Raw genomic sequence first — 20544 nt, forward strand, 5'->3', positions numbered from 1 at the left:
GGGTATTTATCATACAAGTACCAATTATTTTACTATTATTCTTATTTGTTATTTTTTTCCCTGATTAAACATGGCAACACTAACTAAAATATGATGCTACCCCAAAGACTTAGTAAATTGAAATATCAGAGAAAATTTTCAGGAAACAGCGGTTTTCCGGTTGAATAGACCCAGGCCCATAGGCATTACTTTTTTTTTCCGAGAGTGGGCCATTAGTAAAACAAAATCTAATTTGATATTTCGAATAAGAAATGTCCAAAAATTTTAAAAATATTTGTATTTCTAAAGGACACAAACATTGAACCCTTTCCTAATTGCCTCCTTGAATGGGCCTAGAATAGGTCCAGAGGGGAGATATAAATGAATTTTATTTCAATTACTGCGGTGCACTATTCTCTAGAGAAAAGCCATCTCTAGGGGCAGGGCTGTGTCCAGGATTTTTTCTCGGGTGGAGGGAGGGGGGTTAAAATATTTTTTTATGGGGGGTTACAAAAAAAAACTTTTAAAACGCACCAAAAAAATATTAATATTCATTTTTGTTACGTTTTGAAAGTCACCCCCTAACCCCCCTGGATATGACCATGTTTAGGGGGAATCGAAATTATTGTCACTCATGAAACGCTGCTTGGATGCTAAATCAAACAAAGTTGTGTTTACGCATGCATATCTACCCATGGAAAAGGAGGATTTTCCCTAAGACTAATTCGATGGACGACTCCAGTGAGAAGATTTCTGAAATGTTGGTCTAAGACGTAATTTGTATGCCCCTCACACGCTTATAAAAGTCTATAATAATTAAATCCTCACCCTAATAAAGTACCAATTTACTTTTAATATACATTTTTTTTTAAATAAATGACAGGCTCCAGCTAGCTCTAGAAAAGTTTAAGATTTTGGCACCTTGTGGTAGGGCTGAAAGTGCGTCCTTGAAACAAAAAGGGGGTTATATGCAAATGAAGCAGAACTCAAGGCAAAGCTAAAGCTGCAAAATGAAGTATACAGGTAGGATTTATTTTAAATCCAACAGAAGCAGTATTCCCTGGGTCCTCAGACATTATGACCATTTTTCCAAAATTAATTAAAAAAAAACTTTCCGAAAAATAAGTTTGTCAAAGAATAGTAAAGGCCATTTTAAACTTAAGCTCAGCAGATGCAAATACCTTTTAAAGTTCAAACTCAAAACGACCAGAAATTACTATTAAAGAATAAATGAAACCCAAAACTTACAGAAATTAAATAAACAATCATAGCAAAAAACATACAACTAGTAATAATATAAATGAATAAATAGATCTTAAAGCGAGTAATGCTTCGATTGAACATCAAATCAAGCTCAAAACGAAAAAAAAATATATTCCTATTGAAGTATAAATGAAAATTAAAACGAAGTCAAATTAAATAAACAATCAATGCAAACAAACATACAATAGATATAAATGTAAATTAATAAATAAATCTTAAAACGAGTGAAGATTAAATTGAATATGCAAATCAGGCTTGAAACGAACAAAAATTATTACAAAAAATAGTTTGGGTATCACCTCCTTCTCTCACTGTAAAAGTCTAAAACCAACTGCGTCATTGGTGCTTTGCTGAAAACTATATGCGTCTTGAACAGTCTTGGAAAGTATATCAACATCAGATTTAATATTTGATGTATAATGATATTAATTGTTGAAAGATCCATCCGTTCAAGAATTTATTCCACTATAATCTTATTTTTTTTTCAATGCTGTAAGAACTGGAAAAGAAAATATTTGTAATATAATTTGTATTCGTTTAAATGTCAGAAACGCATTAGGCCTATTAGTTTTTGCTTACGGCAAAGGAAGGAGACATCGTCTAAACACTCTTTCTTATTGGGACCATATTTGTCTAGAACGACTTAAGGAGGAGTTAACGAATTAAACTGAATATTGGATATATAATGATATTAACTGCTGAAAGCTCATCAGTTAAAAATGTCACTATAATTTTAATGTTTATTTTCAATACTAAGTACAAAAGAAAATATTTGCCATAAAATTGGTTTTCATTAAAGCGCCACTGGCGCAGTAGGTTTTAGACTTTTACAGTGAGAGAAGAAGGTGATACCCAAACTCTTGTTTATAGTAATTTTTGTTCGTTTTAAGCTTGATTTGCATATTCAATTTAAGTTTCACTCGTTTTAAGATTTATTTATTAATTCACATTAATATCTATTGTATTTTTGTTTGCATTGATTGTTTATTTAATTTTAGTTCGTTTTAATTTTCATTTATACTTCAATTGGAATATTTGTTTTTCGTTTTAAGCTTGATTTTGGTATTCAATCTAAGCATTACTCGCTTTAAGATCTATTTATTCATTTATATTAATACTTCTTGTATGTTTTTGCTAAGATTGTTTATTTAATTTCTGTTCGTTTTGGGTCTCATTTATTCTTTAATAGTAATTTCTGGTCGTTTTGAGTTTGAATTTTAAAATGTACTTGTATCTACTGAGCTTAAGTTTGAAATGGCCTTTACTTTTCTTTGAAAAACTTATTTTTCTGAATTTTTTTTAATTAATTTTTGTCCGTTTTGATTGCAAAAAGTTTCACGTTTTGAAAAATTCCTTATTTCAAAATCAAACTTACAAAAAAAAAAAAATCAAATGTTAATCAAAGTATCAAAACTGGTATCAAAGTGAAAATTGGGTTTCTGTCAGCAAATGGCTATCTCAAAATTTGTATCGTATGGGTTTGGGGGAAAAGGGCATGGGGGGGCTAATTAACCTTCCGTCACTTTTGACCCTTTAAAATTGAACTAAAACTTTCTATTTTTTAATCAAATTAGCCCTCTCTGAAGTTTATACGAGCACATCTTCTATAAGAACCATATATATCCCCAGAGTATAACTTACAACGCCTGTCCCTGGGCTAATTACCCTTCGATCTCTTTTGACTCTATAAAAGTGAACAAGAACTTTCAGTTTTAAATCCAATGGGCCCTCTCTGAAGTTTATACGATCATCCCTTCTAGAAGAACCATATATCCCCGCAGGGAATAACTTACTACGCCTATCCCAGGGCCCTGGGGGGTTGTGTCAACCCAAAAGTTTTAATATCTGATGTTTGAACTATTTTTTATTAGATTTTATTTTATTTATGCATTAAATTTTTTATTTGATGAATTTGGGGAAAAAAGCGTGGAGGGGTGGGGCGGCTAGTTGCCATCGGATCTCTTTTGACTCTTAAAAAGTGAACTCAAACTTACACTTTCCAAACAATTGAGCCCTCTTTGAATTTTATACGACTATCCCTTCCGTAAGAACCATAAATGCCCCAAGGGCATAACTTACAGCGCCTGTCCCAGGGACCTGAGGGGTTTTGTCGACACCAGAGTTTTTGTTATCTAACCTTTTGACAATTTTTAACAAAATGGTTATCTCAAAATTTTTTATTTGATGCATTTGGGGAAAATGGCGTGGAGGGAGGAGGGATAGTCGCCCTCCGATCTCTTTTGACTCTTAAAAAGGGAACTAGAACTTTTACTTTCCAAACAAATGAGCCCTCTCTGAAGTTTATACGAGCATCCCTTCCATAAGAACCATATATACCCCCAGGGTATAACTTATAACACCTGTCCCCAGGCCCTGGAGGGATGTTTCGACACGGGAAATTTTGTTATCTTACCCTTTAACTATTATTAACGAAATGGCCATCTAAAAATTTTTATTTGATGCATTTGGGGGAAAAGGGACGTGGGGGGGTTAGCTGCCCTCCGATTCCTTTTGACTCTTGAAAATTGAACTACAACTTTCATTTTCCAATCAAATGAGCCCTCTATGAAGTTTATACGAGCGTCCCTTCAATAGAAACCATATACCCCCAGGGCATAGCTTACAACGCCTGCCTCCGGGCTCTGTGGGGCTGTGTCGACACTGGTCTTTTTTAATCTGAACTTTGAACTATTTCTAACAAAATATCTATCTCCAAATTTTTATTTGATGGATTTGGGGTAAAAGTAGGGGGGAGGAGGCTAGCTCCCCTTCGATCACTTTTGACTTGTAAAAAGTGAACTAGAACTTTCTATTACCAATCAAGTGAGCCCTCTTTAAAGTCTATACGAGCATCCCTTCCATAGAACCTTATACGCCCCCAGGGCACAGTTTACAACGCCTGCCCCCGGGCTATGTGGGACTGTGTCGACAGTAGTAACCAAGGTACTATTTCTAGCAGCCATATAGCAATTTCTATGTTATTTGCGTACCGCCATAGGACTATGTTATTTGCGTACCGCCCTAGCAATTTCTATGTTATTTGCGTACCGCCCTAGCAATTTCTATGTTATTTGCGTACGGCACGTTCCATGGTAGCTTTCCAAGGCATAGTCTACAGCCAGTGGTTATTTGGCAGTGTATAATGTGGTCAAACAGGTTTTTTTTTCTGTTAAGGCATTAATAGATACAAATCGTGATTGCGTAATTTGTCTTACCTCTCGCCTGAGGCATGAATATACAGTGTAGTCTAACCGGTACATTGGCTTACCAGGGGTCAGTCACCTATTACTACGAACGGTACTTGCCTTAGCAGACGGGTTTTCTGTAAAGCATTAATAGATACAAAACGTGATTGCGTAATTTGTCTTACCTCTCGCCTGAGGCATGAATATACAGTGTAGTCTAACCGGTACATTGGCTTGCCACGGGTCAGTCACCTATTACTACGAACGGTACTTGCCTTAGCAGACGGGTTTCTGCAAAGTGTTATGGGCTTCCTTGAAAAAATACCAGTTTAAAAAAAATAAATAAACACGTATCCATGATCTTTCTTCTGGCAAAAAAAATACAAATTCCAATCAAAACTGGTCAAACGTGTTAATAAGCTGGCTGTTAATAAAAGGAATTCAAATATTTTGTCTATGAAATAGAAGCTAACTCAATTTGAGAAAAGGTATTCCATTTGCACAACTCTGATCTGATTGAATTGTCGCCGACAATGAGATGTAATCACTGCTAAGCCTTTTGTTATTGCGAAAGGGTTACCAAATTGGTGATTAAGACGGGCTTTGTCTAATTCTACCCGGAAACTCAGAATTGATAGGAGGCAAGATCAAAAAAGGGGTAATTAGTGATTGGATAATTTTTTAACGTGAAATCTCTAAATAAAATATTTTTGGAGAAATTATTTAAAAGGTATAGTTTATTTATTCTAAAGATAATGACGTATACCTTTCCAGAGCATGTACTTGACAATGGAGAAAAAGGGTTAAAGTGATTAGCAGTTACGAGCGAGGATTCCCCTCTGGTCTCTGAATTGCCTTATGTTCCTAGGTACCTTTTCAGAGCATGTACTTGACGATGGAGAAAAAAGGGTTAAAGTGATTACCAGTTACGAGCGAGGATTCCCCTCTGGTCTCTGAATTGCCTTATGTTCCTAGGTACCTTTCCAGAGCATGTACTTGACGATAGAGAAAAAGGGTTAAAGTGATTAGCAGTTAAGGTAACCCCAATGGCGTTTGAACAGTGTTGTCAGTTTAAAATAGAGTCTAATGTTATAGTATACTAGAAAGTAGATACTAAGAGAGATGTAGATGGCAAGAAAAGAATTTTAATAATGGATAGCTCTACCTCTCCGACATGTTCTGTATAAAACGCAAGTGGTGCTTGAACAGTGTTGTCAATTTAAAATAGTTTAGCGTTATGCTATACGAAGAAGTTGATACTAAGAGGTATGTAGATGGCAAAAAAACTTCGTTTGTCTCTTTAGACTCTTTATGATTCCTTGGGATGTTTGTGTTTCTTTCGGCAGTGTGTGTCTTTTTTGGATGTGTGTCCGTTTTTGGTGTTTGTGTCGTTGTTGTATGTGTATGTCTCTTTTTGCGGTTTTTGACATTTTGTTCTTTGTTTGTATCTTTTTGGTGTTTGTGTCTCTTTATGCTGTTTTTGTTTATTTGGGCTATGTGTGTCTCTTTGGGCTGTTTGTGTCATTTTGTTATGTGTGTATTTCTTTTGGATGTTTGTGTCTCTAAGGGACCGTGTATGTCTCTTTTGGCTATGTGTGTCTCTTTGGGCTTTGTGTATCATTTTGATCTACGGATCTTTCTTTCGGATGTTTGTGTCTCATAGGGAAAGTGTGCGTCCCTTTGGACCATGTGTGTCTCTTTCGAGTGGTTGAATATTTTGGTCAGTATTCTTATGTATGGGCGTTTTTTTTCTCTTTGGGCTGTGTGTATGTCTCTTTGGGCTTTGTGTGTCTCTTAGGGCTGTGTGTGTCTCTTTAGCCGGTGTGTGTGTCTCTTTGGGCTGTGTGTGTCTCTTTAGGCTGTGTTTCTCTTTGGGCAGTTTGAATCTTTATGGTCTGTGTGTGTCTCTTTTGGTTTTTTGTGTCGTGTTGGGCTTTGTGTGTCTCTGTTGGATGTGTGTGTCTCTTTGGGCCGTGTGCATCTCTTTGAGCTGTATGTGTCTCTTGGGCTGTTTGAGTCATTTTGGTCTGTGTGTGTTTCTTTTGGCTGTTTGTGTCTCTTAGAGGCCATGTGTGTCTCTTTGGGCAATGTGTGTCTCTTTGGGGATGTTTGAATCTTTTTGGTATGTATGTGTCTGTATGGGCGTTTTTTGTCTATTCGGACTGTGTGTGTTTCTCTTTTGGCTTTGTGTGTCTATTAGGCCTGTGTGTATGTCTCTTTAGCCTGTATGTGTCTCTTTGGGCTGTGTGTGTCTCTTTAGGCTGTGTGTCTTTTTGGGCAGTTTGAATCCTTATGGTCTGTGTGTGTCTCTTTTGGCTGTTTGTGTCGTTTTGGGGTTTGTGTCTCTCTGTTGGATTCGTGCATCTCTTTAGGCCGTGTACGTCTCTTTTAGCTGTATGTGTCTCTTTGGGCTATGGGTTTATCTTTCTGACGTGTATCTCTGTAGGCTGTGTGTGTCTCGTTGGACTGTGTGTCTTTTTTAGGGTGTCTGAGTCTTTTTGGTCTGTATGTGTCTCTTTGGGCTGTTTAAGTCTTTTAGGTCGGTGTTTGTCTCTTTGGGTTGTGTTTCTCTTTGGCCTGTCTGTGTCTCTTTAAGCTGTTTGTGTCTCTTGAAGCTATGTGTGTCTCTTTAAGCTGTGTGTTTCTGTGGGCTGTTTGTGTCTTTTTGGTCTGTTTGTGTCTCTTTGTGCTGTTTGAGTCTGTTTTGTATGTGGTTGTAGCTTTGGGCTGTGTGTGTTTCTTTGGGCTGTGCGCGTATCTTTGGGATGTGTGGCTCGTTGGTCGGTTTGAGTCTTTTTGATCTGTTTGTGTATCTTTGGGCTGTTTGTTTCTTTTTGGGCTGTGTGTGTCTCTTTGGGATGTTTGTGTCTCTTTGGGCTGTTTGTGTTTCTTTGGGCTATGTGTGTCTCTTTGGGCTGTTTGAGTCATTTTGGTCTGTGTTTGTTTCTTTTGACTGTTTGTGTCTCTTAGGTGTCATGTTTGTCTCTTTGGGCTATGTATGTCTCATTGGTCTGTTTGAATCTTTTTGTTCCGTATCTTTCTCTTTGGGATTTGTTGGTATCGTTATGCTGTGTGTGTCTCTTTCTCGTTTTTGTATATCTGGGGTCTGTGTGTGTCGCTGTATTTGGTGTGACTTTTTTTTTATTTTGAATCTTTTTTATATAAGTCTGTGTCTTTGGGCTGGTTGTGTGTTTTGGGCCAGGTGTGTCTCTTTGGGGTGTTTGAATCTTTTTGGCCTGTATGTGTCTGTATGAGCGTTTTTTTGTCTCTTCGGGCTGTGTGTGTGTCTCTTTGGGCTTTGTGTGTCTCTTCGGGCTGTGTGTGTCTTTTTAGCCTGTGTGTGTGTCTCTTTGGGCTGTGTGTCTCTTTGGTCAGTTTGAATCTTTTTGGTCTGTGTGTGTCTCTTTTGACTGTGTTTGCGTCGTTTTGGGCTTTGTGTGTCTTTGTTGGATGTGTGCGTCTCTTTGGGCCATTTGCGTCTCTTTGAGCTGTATGTTTCTCTTTGGGCTGCGTGTGTATCTTTGGGATGTATGTCTCTTCAGTCCGTGTGTGTCTCGTTGGACTGTGTGTATGTTTGGGGTGTTTGAGTCTTTTTGGTCCGTATGTGTCTCTTTGGGCTATGTGTGTCTCTTTGGGCTGTTTTGAGTCTTTTTGGACTGTGTATGTCTCTTTCGGCTGTTTGTGTTTCTTTGGACTGTGGGTGTCTCTTTGGGCTGCGGGTTGATTGGCAGAAGTATGTATTAGCGAAGTTATAGTGGAGGGCGAGTTGCTAGAGAAAAATCTAAGTTAATAAGGGTTTTTGACCGTAAACTTTTGTAAGAAAATTATGGAAAATACAATTCGTCGGTTCATAGGTGAAACTTAAGTCCAGGTATGGATCGAAAAATAAACTGTTTATGTAGAATCTGAGCTAATAAGGGTTTTTGATCATAAACTCTAGTTTCCTATAAGAAAATTATGGGAAATACAATTCTATCGTTCAAATGTGAAACTTAGGTCCATTCTCTGGTTCAAATGTAGAAAAACACGTGTGGGTGAGTTGAAATAAAAAATATTTAACAAGAAATGACTGAAAAGTGTGTTGGGGGAGATGGTTTGATTCTCAAACGGATATATTAGCGAAGTTATAGAGGAGGGCGACAAAGTCGTCAAAGTCAAGGCTATAAGAAAAAAAGTTCTGGATATTTTTGTAAGTTTGTAGTTTACGCACTAATATCATATCAGTAACGATTCTATTTGAACTTTCTCCAAGTTAATCAATCAAATGTGAAACTTAGGTCAATTCTCTGGTACAAATGTAGAAAAACCCGTGTGGGTGAGTTGAAATAAAAAAAAATTTTAACAAAAAAAGACTGAAAAGTGTTTTGGAGGAGATGGCTTGATTGACAGAAGGAAGTATTAGCGAAGTTATAGTGGAGGGTAACAATGTATTCAAAGTCAAGGCTATAAGAAAAAAAAAAGTTCCGGATATTTTTGTCTGTTTGTAGATTACTCAATAATATCAATATCAGTAACGATTCAGTTTGAACTTTCTCCCCGCTGATTAAATTGGTCTCTAAACGGTTAATGATAAAAAAATATTTTGGGTCAAGAAAAAAAAACTAAAATAATGTTGTGAAATCATTTTCAACAATAGGAGAAGTTCTTTTTTTTGTGTGTAAGTTTTTGTGTGTGTATGTGTAAGTTGTGTGTGTGTAAGTTTTTTTTGTGAGTGTAAATTTTTTGTGTGTGTAAAATTTTTTTTTGTGTGTGTGTAAGTTTTTTTTTATGTGTGTGTAAGTTTTTTTTTGTGTGTGTGTAAGTTTTTTTTTGTGTGTGTGTAAGTTTTTGTGTGTGTGTTAGTTTTTTTGTATTTCTATGTTTTTGTGTGTGTTTAAATTTTTTTGTGTGTATGTAAGTTTTTGTGGTTGTGTCAGTTTTTGTGTTTGTGTAAGTTTGTGTGTGTGTGTGTGTGTAAGTTTTCGTGTGTGTAAGTTTTCATGTGTGTGTGTAAGTTTCTGTGTGTGTGTAAGTTTTTGCGTGTGTGTGTAAGTTTTTGTGTGTGTGTAAGATTTTATGTGTGTGAAAAAAATAAAACAATGTCGTGAAATCACTTTCAAAACTCAGAGCAGGGGGGGTGTTGGGGATTTAATCATAGGGAAACAACAAATTTACTTTTTAAAAAAGTGTGACTCAAAGACGTTTCGTGCTTTTCACTGGTTTAAAATTTCATATAAACGGGCCAATCAAGTGTTACAATCCTATAGTTTGCTCAAAATAGTGCAAGTTTCTGCGTGTGCGTAAGTCTTTTGTGTATGTATAAGTTTTTATGTGTGTGTAAGTTTTTTTTGTGTGTGTGTGTCTAAGTTTTTTTTGTGTGTGTGTAAGTTTTTTTTGTATGTGTGTAAGTTTCTGTGTGTGGGTGCGACCTAGTGGTACTAAAATATCGTAAGAGGGCTCATTTGACTGGAAATTAAAAGTTCTAGCGCCATTTTTAAGTGACCAAAAAGATTGGATGGTAACTATGCCGCCTCTCACGCCTCTTTTTTCCGAAATCGTGCAGTCAAAATTTGACACGACACACAAACAGAGTCATAGTGAGAGAGATATCCAAAAAGTTGGGTTGATCTAGGTTCACTTAGAGTGGCGCGCCACTCTAATCCAATTGCATTTCACTCTTCCAATCGCATTTTATTGCTGTAATCGCAACGGGCATGCGCATTGGAACAAGCAACTAGTTTGTGTTCCTTGACTATATTTGACCTTGATGGGTCTGATACCTCCACCAGTCTTTATTCACAGTCCAAAAATTCTTTATAAACCTTGTAGCAGGGAATTTTGGAAGTTTTAAATTGTAAAGTATCTTTGCCTTCTGCCGGCATTTCTATTCTTTGATTGCCATGAAGTTTGCAATATCTCATGTGATCCGAGAATGTTCTTTCAGATGTAAATGGGGAACGGCACATGGGGCAATAGTAACGTTCCACTTTCTGAACACCTTGAGATAAGAGTCGACTTATTGCCTTAACGGGGAAAAAATTACCATAGGAATTTACATCTTTGGGGGGCTCATAGATAACCCAAACCCAATTTTTAACATTATCTACCAACGGTGCCCTAGTTGAATATAAAACACATTTTTTATTCGGTTTCTTTCCCCCATTTACAAGTTCTGTGTCATACTGGAGAACAACCCCCCCAATCCCGAGATTTTTGTTTGCTTTTTCAAATATGGTTATTTCTTTTAAGGAAACCGGATACTTTCCCTCTAAACAATCAAAATTTACTTTAGGGAAATTGTCTCCACCAGTACGTGCAAGTCCGTCGAGATTTTTCATTGATGAATCATCTATTAATGTTTTATGAGCTGGTGCTAAAAATGCATATTTAAAGCATTGCAGCCCTGTTTCAAAATTCAAACTCTGGACCCCTTTGGTAGCCGACAAATCTTGGTGGCATTTTTTTTGTCAATTACTACCCGCCCCTCTTAAAAAGAAGTTTTTTTAAATCTACTGAGATTCAGATCCATGTTTTCAATTTATAAAATTGTGGACCCGCTTCCCCTCTATTTAAACGTGTCTAAAGTTGATATTAATTTATTAACCCAATTGAAAAAGTTACCCTCAAATTCATTTAGACCAGGGTAAAAAGTTTGATTGCCAGTTGAAAAATGAAAATAAAAAATGTCCCCAGATGACCCCTTTTGTAAATAAACTTTTTGATTGACTGATGCTTTAATCCCCCCTGACCCCCCCCCCATTCTGAATCTGAATTTCAATAAGTGATGAAATTTAGTAGATGTATGTATGAAGAACATTTAAAGGGTGTGTTAAAACGACACCCCCTTCAACCGGGTTTTCCTTGGGAGGGGTAAGATGCATACTATGTGTTTTCCAGTGACCTAGAGAAGATTCTAACAGATAAAATTCATGTAGTTCCGTGGACACGACACTATTTTCATGTCCTGCACCTATTTGCACAGGACCCAATTCACTAATAGTAAAGTCATCGTCAAAAATGTCCCCGGAAACATTAGATCCAACAATTTGCATAAGGCTATCCATTTTTTCCGTTGTAAATTGAAAATCCATGGGGATACTAAATGACATACCTTCACTAACATCATCCGGCGAGAGGGGACAATTACCCATGATATTTTGAAGTCTTGGGCCAGGGAAGGCAGTTGTTTTTGTAGCTTCCCCCTGAAACTAAAATGAATGGATTGAGTTTTTTTCTTTCAGGAAAGTTTTATCACAATTATAACACATTATTTATTTTTTTATTAGTCGGATTTGTATTCATATTAATTATCAAACAAGATGTTGTTTTTTTTCTTAAGTGGATTCGTATTTATCAAACAAATGCATAATAAATTACAAATTTTTGTTTATAGCATTATTTATAAAACAAATGCATATAAAATTACAAATTTTTGCTTATAGCGTTATTTATAAAACAGGTGCATAATAAATTACAGATTTTGTTAATAGCAAGCACGCACACGTTCACACACACACACACACACGCACACGCGCACACACGCACACACGCACACACGTTCACAAACACACACACGCGCACACACGCGCACACGCACACATGCACACACGAACACACACACGCACGCACACACACACACGGACATACTCACACACACACACATGCTCATACACGCGCACACACACATTGCAACGTTTTACTAGTAGCAATAAAATACGTTAAAAGAATTCAACTCAATAATTGTCTTAATAGCTCATTAAAAAAAACAGACTCTTTTTTCCTAAAAATCTAGCCATCCATAAAAATTTGCGATTAGACTAGAAGCAGATTCCTTTTCCTACAAATCTATCCGTTTAATGTTGTTTTTTTCTTAATTGGATTCGTATTTATCAAAAAAATGCAAATAATAAATTACAAATTTTTGCTTATAGCATTACTTACAAAACATTTGCATAATAAATTACAAATTTTGTTAATAGCACACACGCACAAGTTCACAAACACACACACTCACACACACTCTCTCTCACAAAGACTCTCTCACTCACTCACTCTCTCTAACTCTTTCTCAAACACATATACACACAAACACGCACACACTCACACTCACACACGCACACGCACACACGTTCACACACAGACCCACACACACACACACACACACACATGCTCACACACGCATACACGCACATACGCACACAAATCGCAACGTTTGACTAATAGCAATAAAATACGGTAAAAAAAATCAACTCAATAATTGTCTTAATACTTCATTAAAAAAACCTGACTCTTTATACCTACAAATCTAGCCATCCATAAAAAATAGCGATCAGACTAGAAGCAGATTCGTTTTCCTACAAATCTATAAGTTTAATGTGTTTTTTTTCTTAATTGGATTCGTATTTATCAAACAAATGCATAATAAATTACAAATTTTTGCTTATAGCATTATTTACAAAACATGTGCATAATAAATTACAAATTTTGTTAATAGCACACACGCACACGTTCACACACACACACACACACACACACACACACACACACACACACACGTACACACTCACACACACACGCACACACGTTCACACACACACACATGCACACACACATACGCACACACATCGCAACGTTTGACTAATAGCAATAAAATACGGTAAAAAAAAATCAACTCAATAATTGTCTTAATACCTCATTAAAAAAAACTGACTCTTTTTCCCTACAAATCTAGCCATCCATAAAAAATAGTGATCAGACTAGAAGCAGATTCCTTTTCCTACAAATCTACCCGTTTTTTTTACAAATCTAATATTTGTAATAGCAATAAAGTAAAAATCCTAACATTTCCAAATTCAGACTGCAGTTGAGTGCCGGATGGTCCTGGCAAAGCATGATGGGAGATAGATGGGACGGTGACGTCCGTTTCTCGCATAGATGTGGTGGCGGCTGCGATATCACTGGCTTGGGGGGTTGGTGCAGCGGGGCTCACCATCATGTGAGCAACAATCCACTCTCTTTTCAGCTTTCTACCCGGCTGCATAGGGGCTGGGACAAGTGGGTCTTGGGCAGGCAGCACCGGTCTGGAATGGATGTGGGTGGCTCTCGATGAGCCAGCTATCTCTACTTGTTGCATTGGAGTACCGCCATTAGCCTTAGCTCTCTTTTGAGGGGGGGGGCGGACTCTTCAAAATTATCCTTAAAAAGAAGACAAAATTTAGTATGGAAAAACGATTCCTCTTTTTACAGAAGAAAAAATTAGTCTGCACAAAGAATCCCCCTCTCCTCCCGCTGCATCAAATTCAATAAAATGATTTAAAATATAGATCTAGAAATAGTCAGCCATAAATATGCTATAATTAAAAGCTAACCAAACACTAAACTACAGTGTTGCGTGTCGGAATGACCACATTAGTTTTCTTGTCAAACGGTATACGTGTCTGCACACAGAACCCTCCCCCCTCCCCCTTACTTTTCATGCGAAGAAATACCTTTTTCTAGCAGAAAACATCTTTTACATTTTGTTTTTCACCTTACAACGAAGGTGTTAGAATTGATAAATTGCCCCCCCCTTCTCCGCCGTATATTTTTATAAAAGCCTCTTAATCATCTGTGAAATCCATTTTCTTTCATCAAATACAATTGAAAATAGATTATCTCGTCTAATTTGGCCAAAAAACAAACTCTTTGTCAACGTGTCTTGAATCACAAAGCGCATGTGGCATTAATCTATGCCGATAAGAGAAACGTGTGAAGTTTGTCTTATGAAACTGTCATTTTTGTAACACGATTATAAACACAGATAGTTTTATTTAGACCGGAAAAAGACAGCACACTCTATTTTTGATAATGGGAAAAGGACATTTTGGAAAAAAGAACTATTTGTAATTAATGAATTAAACTTGTAAACAGATGGGCGGGGGGAAGATGGGGTTTACATAATGGAAAAAAGAGCGTATTTTACGTTTTCTAGCGACTATAATCATCATATTGTAGAGTTTGTATTGTTGGGGGAGGGCTATGCCCCCTGAATTTGAATTTACTAGAGGGGTGGTAAAATTATTTTATTTGGAAATAAATTAAGAAAATTTAGTAAACTGTACTCACATTATAGATCGATGTATCCATAGCTTCCAAGTCAATAATATCAAATGTTTTATCCCTGATGTGTCAAAACATTATTAAAATTTAATCGTAACGCATGAGCATTTTATACAAAATCTCAAGGACGAATGAAAATCACTCCTTTTTATTTGAATCCAATTACCGATCAAGTTATCGTATATGGAGTAACCTCCACTCTCTCTCTCTCTGATTGGCCCTAAAAAATGGATGTTGTCTCAAAAACCAGTCTGGTTGAAAACGTGGAGTTGAAGCAAACTTGTGTAACAAGCTAGACTTCAGGAACCAGTGGGAAATCCCCACTCGTACTGCTCACTTTATGGGTGTTGTCTCAAAAACCAGTCTGGTTGAAAACGTGGAGTTGAAGCAAACTTGTGTAACAAGCTAGACTGCAGGAACCAGTTGGGAGTCCCCGCTCGTACTGCACGCTTTTGCAATGTGCACGTGAAACTGTAATGCATATTCATGTGAAATTGATATCAATACCAAAAAACCAGTCTGATTGTCTTATACAATCTCGACTAAAGTTTCAAAACATGTTTGACCACTTTGTAGGTTTGCACGCTTTTTGCACTGTACATTTAAAACTATAGTGTATACCATGTGAGGGAGTACTGACTCTCTTTGAAAAGGTGTAGAGAATCCAGCAAATAGTATGGGAATTCCTATAGCAGCGGTAGAAATGGTACTTAGTCCTCTACTTATGGGAGGAGGCAAGCTGCCCTCAGATCACTTTTTACTCATAGAAAGTGAATTACAACTTTCAACTTCCAACCAAATGAGCCCTCTATGAAGTTTATACGAGCATCCCTTCCATAACAGCCATATATGCCCCCAGGGCATTTCTTACAAAGCCTCCACCCGGGTCCGGGGGGGCTTTTTCGACACCGGAGTTTTTGATACTGAACTTTGAGCTATGCCTAATAAAATGTGTATCTCATAATTTCTATTTGATTCATTTAGAGCGTGGAGGGGTGGGGGCTAGTTGCAATCCCATCTTTTTTGAATCATAAAAAATGAACGAGAACTTTTAATTTCGATTCAAATGAACCCTCTCCGAAGTTTATACGAGCATCCGTTTTGACTATTAGAAAGTGAGCTCGAACTTTCAATTTCCAATCAAATGAGCCCTCTCTCTGAAGTTTATACGAGGATACCTTTCATAAGAACCATATATGCCCCAGGGAATAATTTACAACGCCTGCCCCCGGGCCCTAGGGGGTTGTGACGACACCTGAGTTTTTATTATCTGACTTTTGATCAATTTTTAACTTAATCGCTATCTCAAAATTTTATTAGATTTATTTGTGGGAAAAGGGGCGTGGGGGGGCTTGTTGCCCTCCAATCTCTTTTGACTCTAAAAAACTGAACTAGAACTTTCAATTTCCAATCAAATGAGCCCTCTGAAGTTCTTATGAGCATCCCTTCAAATAAGAACCATATATTTTCCCAGGGCATAACTTACAACACCTGTCCTCGGGCCCTGGGAGGTTGTGTCAACACCGGAATTTTGTTATATGATCTTTGAACTATTTTTAACAAAATATCTATCTCAAAATTTTTATTGGATGCATTGGTGAAAAAAAGGTTTAGGGGGGAGGAGCTGGTTACCCTCCGATATCTTTTGAAGCTTAAAAAGTGAACTAGGACTTTTAATTTCCAATTAAATGAGCCCCTCTCTGGATTTTATACGAGCAATTTCTTCAACAAGAACCATATATGCCCCAGGACATGACTTATAACCCTTGCCTTGAAGACTGTGGGGGGGAGTGTCCTGCTCAAACGTATAATTTTCAGAACTTTCAACTACGTTGAACAAAATGGCTATATCAAAATTTTGATTGGATGTGTTTGGAGGAATGGTGGGCGTGAGAGGGGGGTTAGTTGCCCTCCAATGACTTTCGACTATTAAAAAGGGCGCTAGCTCTTTGAATTTCTAATCGAATGAGTCCTTTTTGAAGTTTCTACAACAAAGCTTTCTATAAAAACCTTATATGCCCCCAGGGCATAACTTACAATCCTTGCCCTAAGGGATGGGGGGGTCTCCTCCTAAAAACATAATTTATATCTGGAAATTAACTACGCTGAACAAAATAACAAGATAAAACTCAAATTTAATGGGGTATAAGTTTCTTCTCCTCGTTTTTTGTTATTTAACATCTACAAAAGAACAAAAAAACTAAACGATATATACATAGAACGAAGGCTGTGTCCAGGGGGGCTAGGGGGCTCACCCCCTCCCCCACACACACCGAAATGTTTAACCGACTCGTAAAAACGTAACACAAATGAACATAAGCAAATTTTTTATGAGTATCTTTTTGTAAACCTCTCCACCCCCGAAAATAATCCATTTTTAACCCCCCCCCCCCGGAAGAAAATCCTGGATACGGTCCTGTATAGAATCCAAGAAAATAAAGGATAAATTTTACAGATCTCTGTACCAAAAAGATCTCTAGACCATAATTAAGAATCGTCATGAGACAGAAAGCCAACCTTCTGCAATACCAACTCTTGATGAAAGTTCTGTCTCAAAAAAGTTGAAAATTCAAATGGTAAATTTATCTCAGGAAAACTTCAAAAATAAACTCTCCAGAAGCCGAAAAAGAAACTCATGGGCAATTGACCTGCGAAAACATTATGCGGTAACCTTTCTCAGCCTAATGGTAAAAAAAATTTCGGGGGGGGGGGGTTACACAAAAAACCCTCATAAAATGCATACAAAATTCGTTTATATCCATTTTTCTTACGTTTTTACGAGTCAGACAAACATTTCGGGGGGGGGGGGCAAACCCCGTAAACCCCCCCCACCTCTGGGTACGGCTTTGGCTCGTCTTTACAAAAATAATTAAATCTGATGTTTTTTTAAATTAATGATGCATCAATACAAAGCTATTCTTATAAATCATTTTACTTGGGGATGAGAGGTGGTGGGTATCCAGTGGATTATCCCTATTGGGCTATGCAAGTAGTGTCTGGGTTGCTTATGAGGTAGGCCAGACACAAGTCAGGAAATGGGTAAGGACTTGACCAAGGGTTTGAATGAGTCACTTCATATAAAATCAACCGTGCAAGACGCCCGGGGTCCTAGATTTTGATGAAACTTGGACTGAAATACAGGGCAGAGCATTTAAATATTAAATAAGTTTTACAATTTTTTGGAAGCAATAAATCAACATTAACGTTTGCTTCCAATCACAAAAGTGCTAAGCCAAATGTCCAGGCATTTTTAGAATTTGTTTTTTAGATATAGTTTTTTAAACCAAAATTGAATTCAAAGCATAAATTTGTCTCTAATCTAAACTTATCAGAGCCGATATAAATCCCTTTTCATTTCCCTTGGAACCCTCGATATTACATTTCAAAGCGAAACTAAAAAAAAAATATAAAAAAATAGAGATTATATATACTTATAAACAAACTGGTTGTATTTTCTTCATCCTCTCCCATTGGTGTGGAGTTAACCAAGTTACATACTATAAGGGCTAATGTGGCTTCATCTTTTTTTTAATTGTCATTATGTCAACTAATTGACGGCTATGCGCAAGGCCGTATCCAAGGGAGAAGATCTGGATTTGAATCCCCCCAAAAATTTGTCCGAATCGTAAAAACGTACCAAGAACGCATATGAACAAATTGTTGATGCGTTTTTTTAAAGCTCTTTTGTAACCCCCTCCCCCCACAAAAATTAATCACGGATATGCCCTTGGACATGTGACCACCTCCTTGAATATGACTCTTAGCCTTTTGATGAGCAGGGGCACAGCTAGGGGGGATTCTTTTTTCAATAAACCCCACCCCAAAATTACTAAGAATTACTCAATAGGATTCAAAAAATTCATGTTAATTTATTGATATTCAACCAGATCTACTGCCATCACTTTCTAAAGGAAATAAATTTTGACTTCATCGTTATTCCAAACTATCTTTAGACATGTAGATAACAGCCATGACAATAAGGTCAAAAATTGTTTATTTATTTATAACCATTGTGACCGATTTTATGTGCAAATGACCTACATGGCCATCATTATACGGTAACCTTTCTCAGCCTATTGATATTCAAATTTGAAATCTGTATACTATGATACCCATGTCCATAGCGGTGCATTGTGAGCTTGTGGCTCGTCCTAATAAAAATAATCAAATCCAATTTTTTATTAAAATGAAAGACGAATTGGTGCGAAGCAATGTTTATAAATCTTTTTTGGGGGGGGGGGGTGAGAGGGTGGAGTATCTTCTAAATGTTATGTCCATATTATCTTTATATATGTAGATAACAGCCATGACAACAAGGTCAAAAAATATTAATTTTATTTATAAGCCATTGCGACCGATTTCATGTGCAAATAACCTACGAGAAAATTATTATACGGTTCTCAGCCTATTGATATTTAAATTTCATAATGTCTACACTATAATACCCATGCCCGTAGTGGTGCAAGTATTGTGGGTCGTCCTCGTGAAAATATTCAGATCCAATTTTTCATTAAAATCCAAAATGAATTGGTGCGAATAAATATTTTTATTTGAGCAGGAGATGGGGGGAGGGTAATAAATTACAGAATTCAAGATTTTTTTTTTAAGCGCAGTACTGGTTAAAAATTCATAATGTCTACACTATAATACCCATGCCCGTAGTGGTGCAAGTTGGTTCAAAATTTGGATCATAGCCTCCTAATAAGTAACCCTTGCCACAAAGAAGAAATTAATAATTATGCGATTTGGCATTCATTCAGTGCGGAGACGAAATAAAATCTATAGTGATACTCTGCTTAAAAGAGTTATAAACCAGTTTGACAAGATTTATAAACCTTTTAATGGTGGTATATGATTTAACATTGGATTCAAAAGAAGATTGACGAATAGAATCTACCACCTGTTCTGTTTGAAACTGGGGGGCCGTACAAGTTACGAAGTAGCCCCCCTTGCGCGTCCTCGTTTCATGTTTAATAGAAAGTTAAGCTAATAATTTTCCATTTTATATTAGAAAAAGGATGGAAGGACAGCCTATAGCATTTGCCCTTGAAGAGATAAAAAAGGCAGTGTTCGAAATCCCTAGCTTGTCGAAGAGTATCGATGACGTTAAACTAAGCCTAGCAAGTATTGAAGCTAAAATGAAAGAGTTTAATGTTAAGCAAACTGATACAGCTCAAGAATTGACAACCATTCGAGCAGAGCTGGAAGAATCCCGTAAGAGAAATATGCTGCTTGAGAAAGAAATGAAACAGACAAATTTGATGTTTTATAATTTTCCCCAGCTCCTTATATGGAATACAACCTTGTTAGTTGATATAATTGCGCTAATTAGTAATACTGTGCCCAGCTTAAAATTGTCAAAGTGGGAATTCAGGGATGCTATTCGTTTAATGGGACCACAAAACGCACGCCCTATTTTAGTAAAGTTCAATTCCAAAGTTACACGAGACATTTTGTTGAGGACTGCGAACCTTTTCAAACAAAAGGGGATATGAGTAGCGCCAGATGAACGCGAGGCTCGTACGGCCCTAAGACCTTTATTATCCCAAGCTATAAGCAAAAAGAGAATTGTGAAGCTACGCGGAACTAGATTATGCATAGACAAACAGACGTTTGTTTATGACTTTGAGAGAAAAACAGTGCTGGAAATGGCGGAGCCAACTATGGAAAAACAAACTCATAATAAAGATAGTAGCACAAAAAACCATATCCCGAGAAGGTCTTATATGCTATCCCCGTCAAGCGATAGTGATTCAGATCCTGAAATTGAAAGCATCTCAAACAGCGATTCAGATACAACGATCATAGAAAAGCCGGCTGCGGTACTAAACCCTAACATTCCTAGTGGAAGCCACGCAAAAAGGGATAGGCTGAAAGGGAAAAGGAACCTGGATATGATTATAAGCCCAAGCAACGATTGTAAGCAGGATAAAATAAATGTAAGACCAAATAAAGGACCAAAATCGGAAAAGAAACAAAAAAGTCATAGTCCGAAAAAATGTGGCCAAACTCTAGCAGAACGACCACCATTTGTCATAGG

General features: G+C 37.1%; 1 long non-coding RNA gene across 1 annotated transcript in view; it reads left to right on the plus strand.

Moving 5' to 3' along the window:
* LOC148954980 (uncharacterized) overlaps nt 1-20544 on the plus strand; it is a 147894-nt gene that overhangs the window by 1292 nt on the left and 126058 nt on the right. The window lies entirely within an intron of this gene.

The sequence above is a fragment of the Artemia sp. Qi Xiang Cuo genome, chromosome 2 (genome assembly GCF_049724085.1).
Source record: "Artemia sp. Qi Xiang Cuo chromosome 2, ASM4972408v1, whole genome shotgun sequence".
NCBI lineage: Eukaryota > Metazoa > Arthropoda > Branchiopoda > Anostraca > Artemiidae > Artemia > Artemia sp. Qi Xiang Cuo.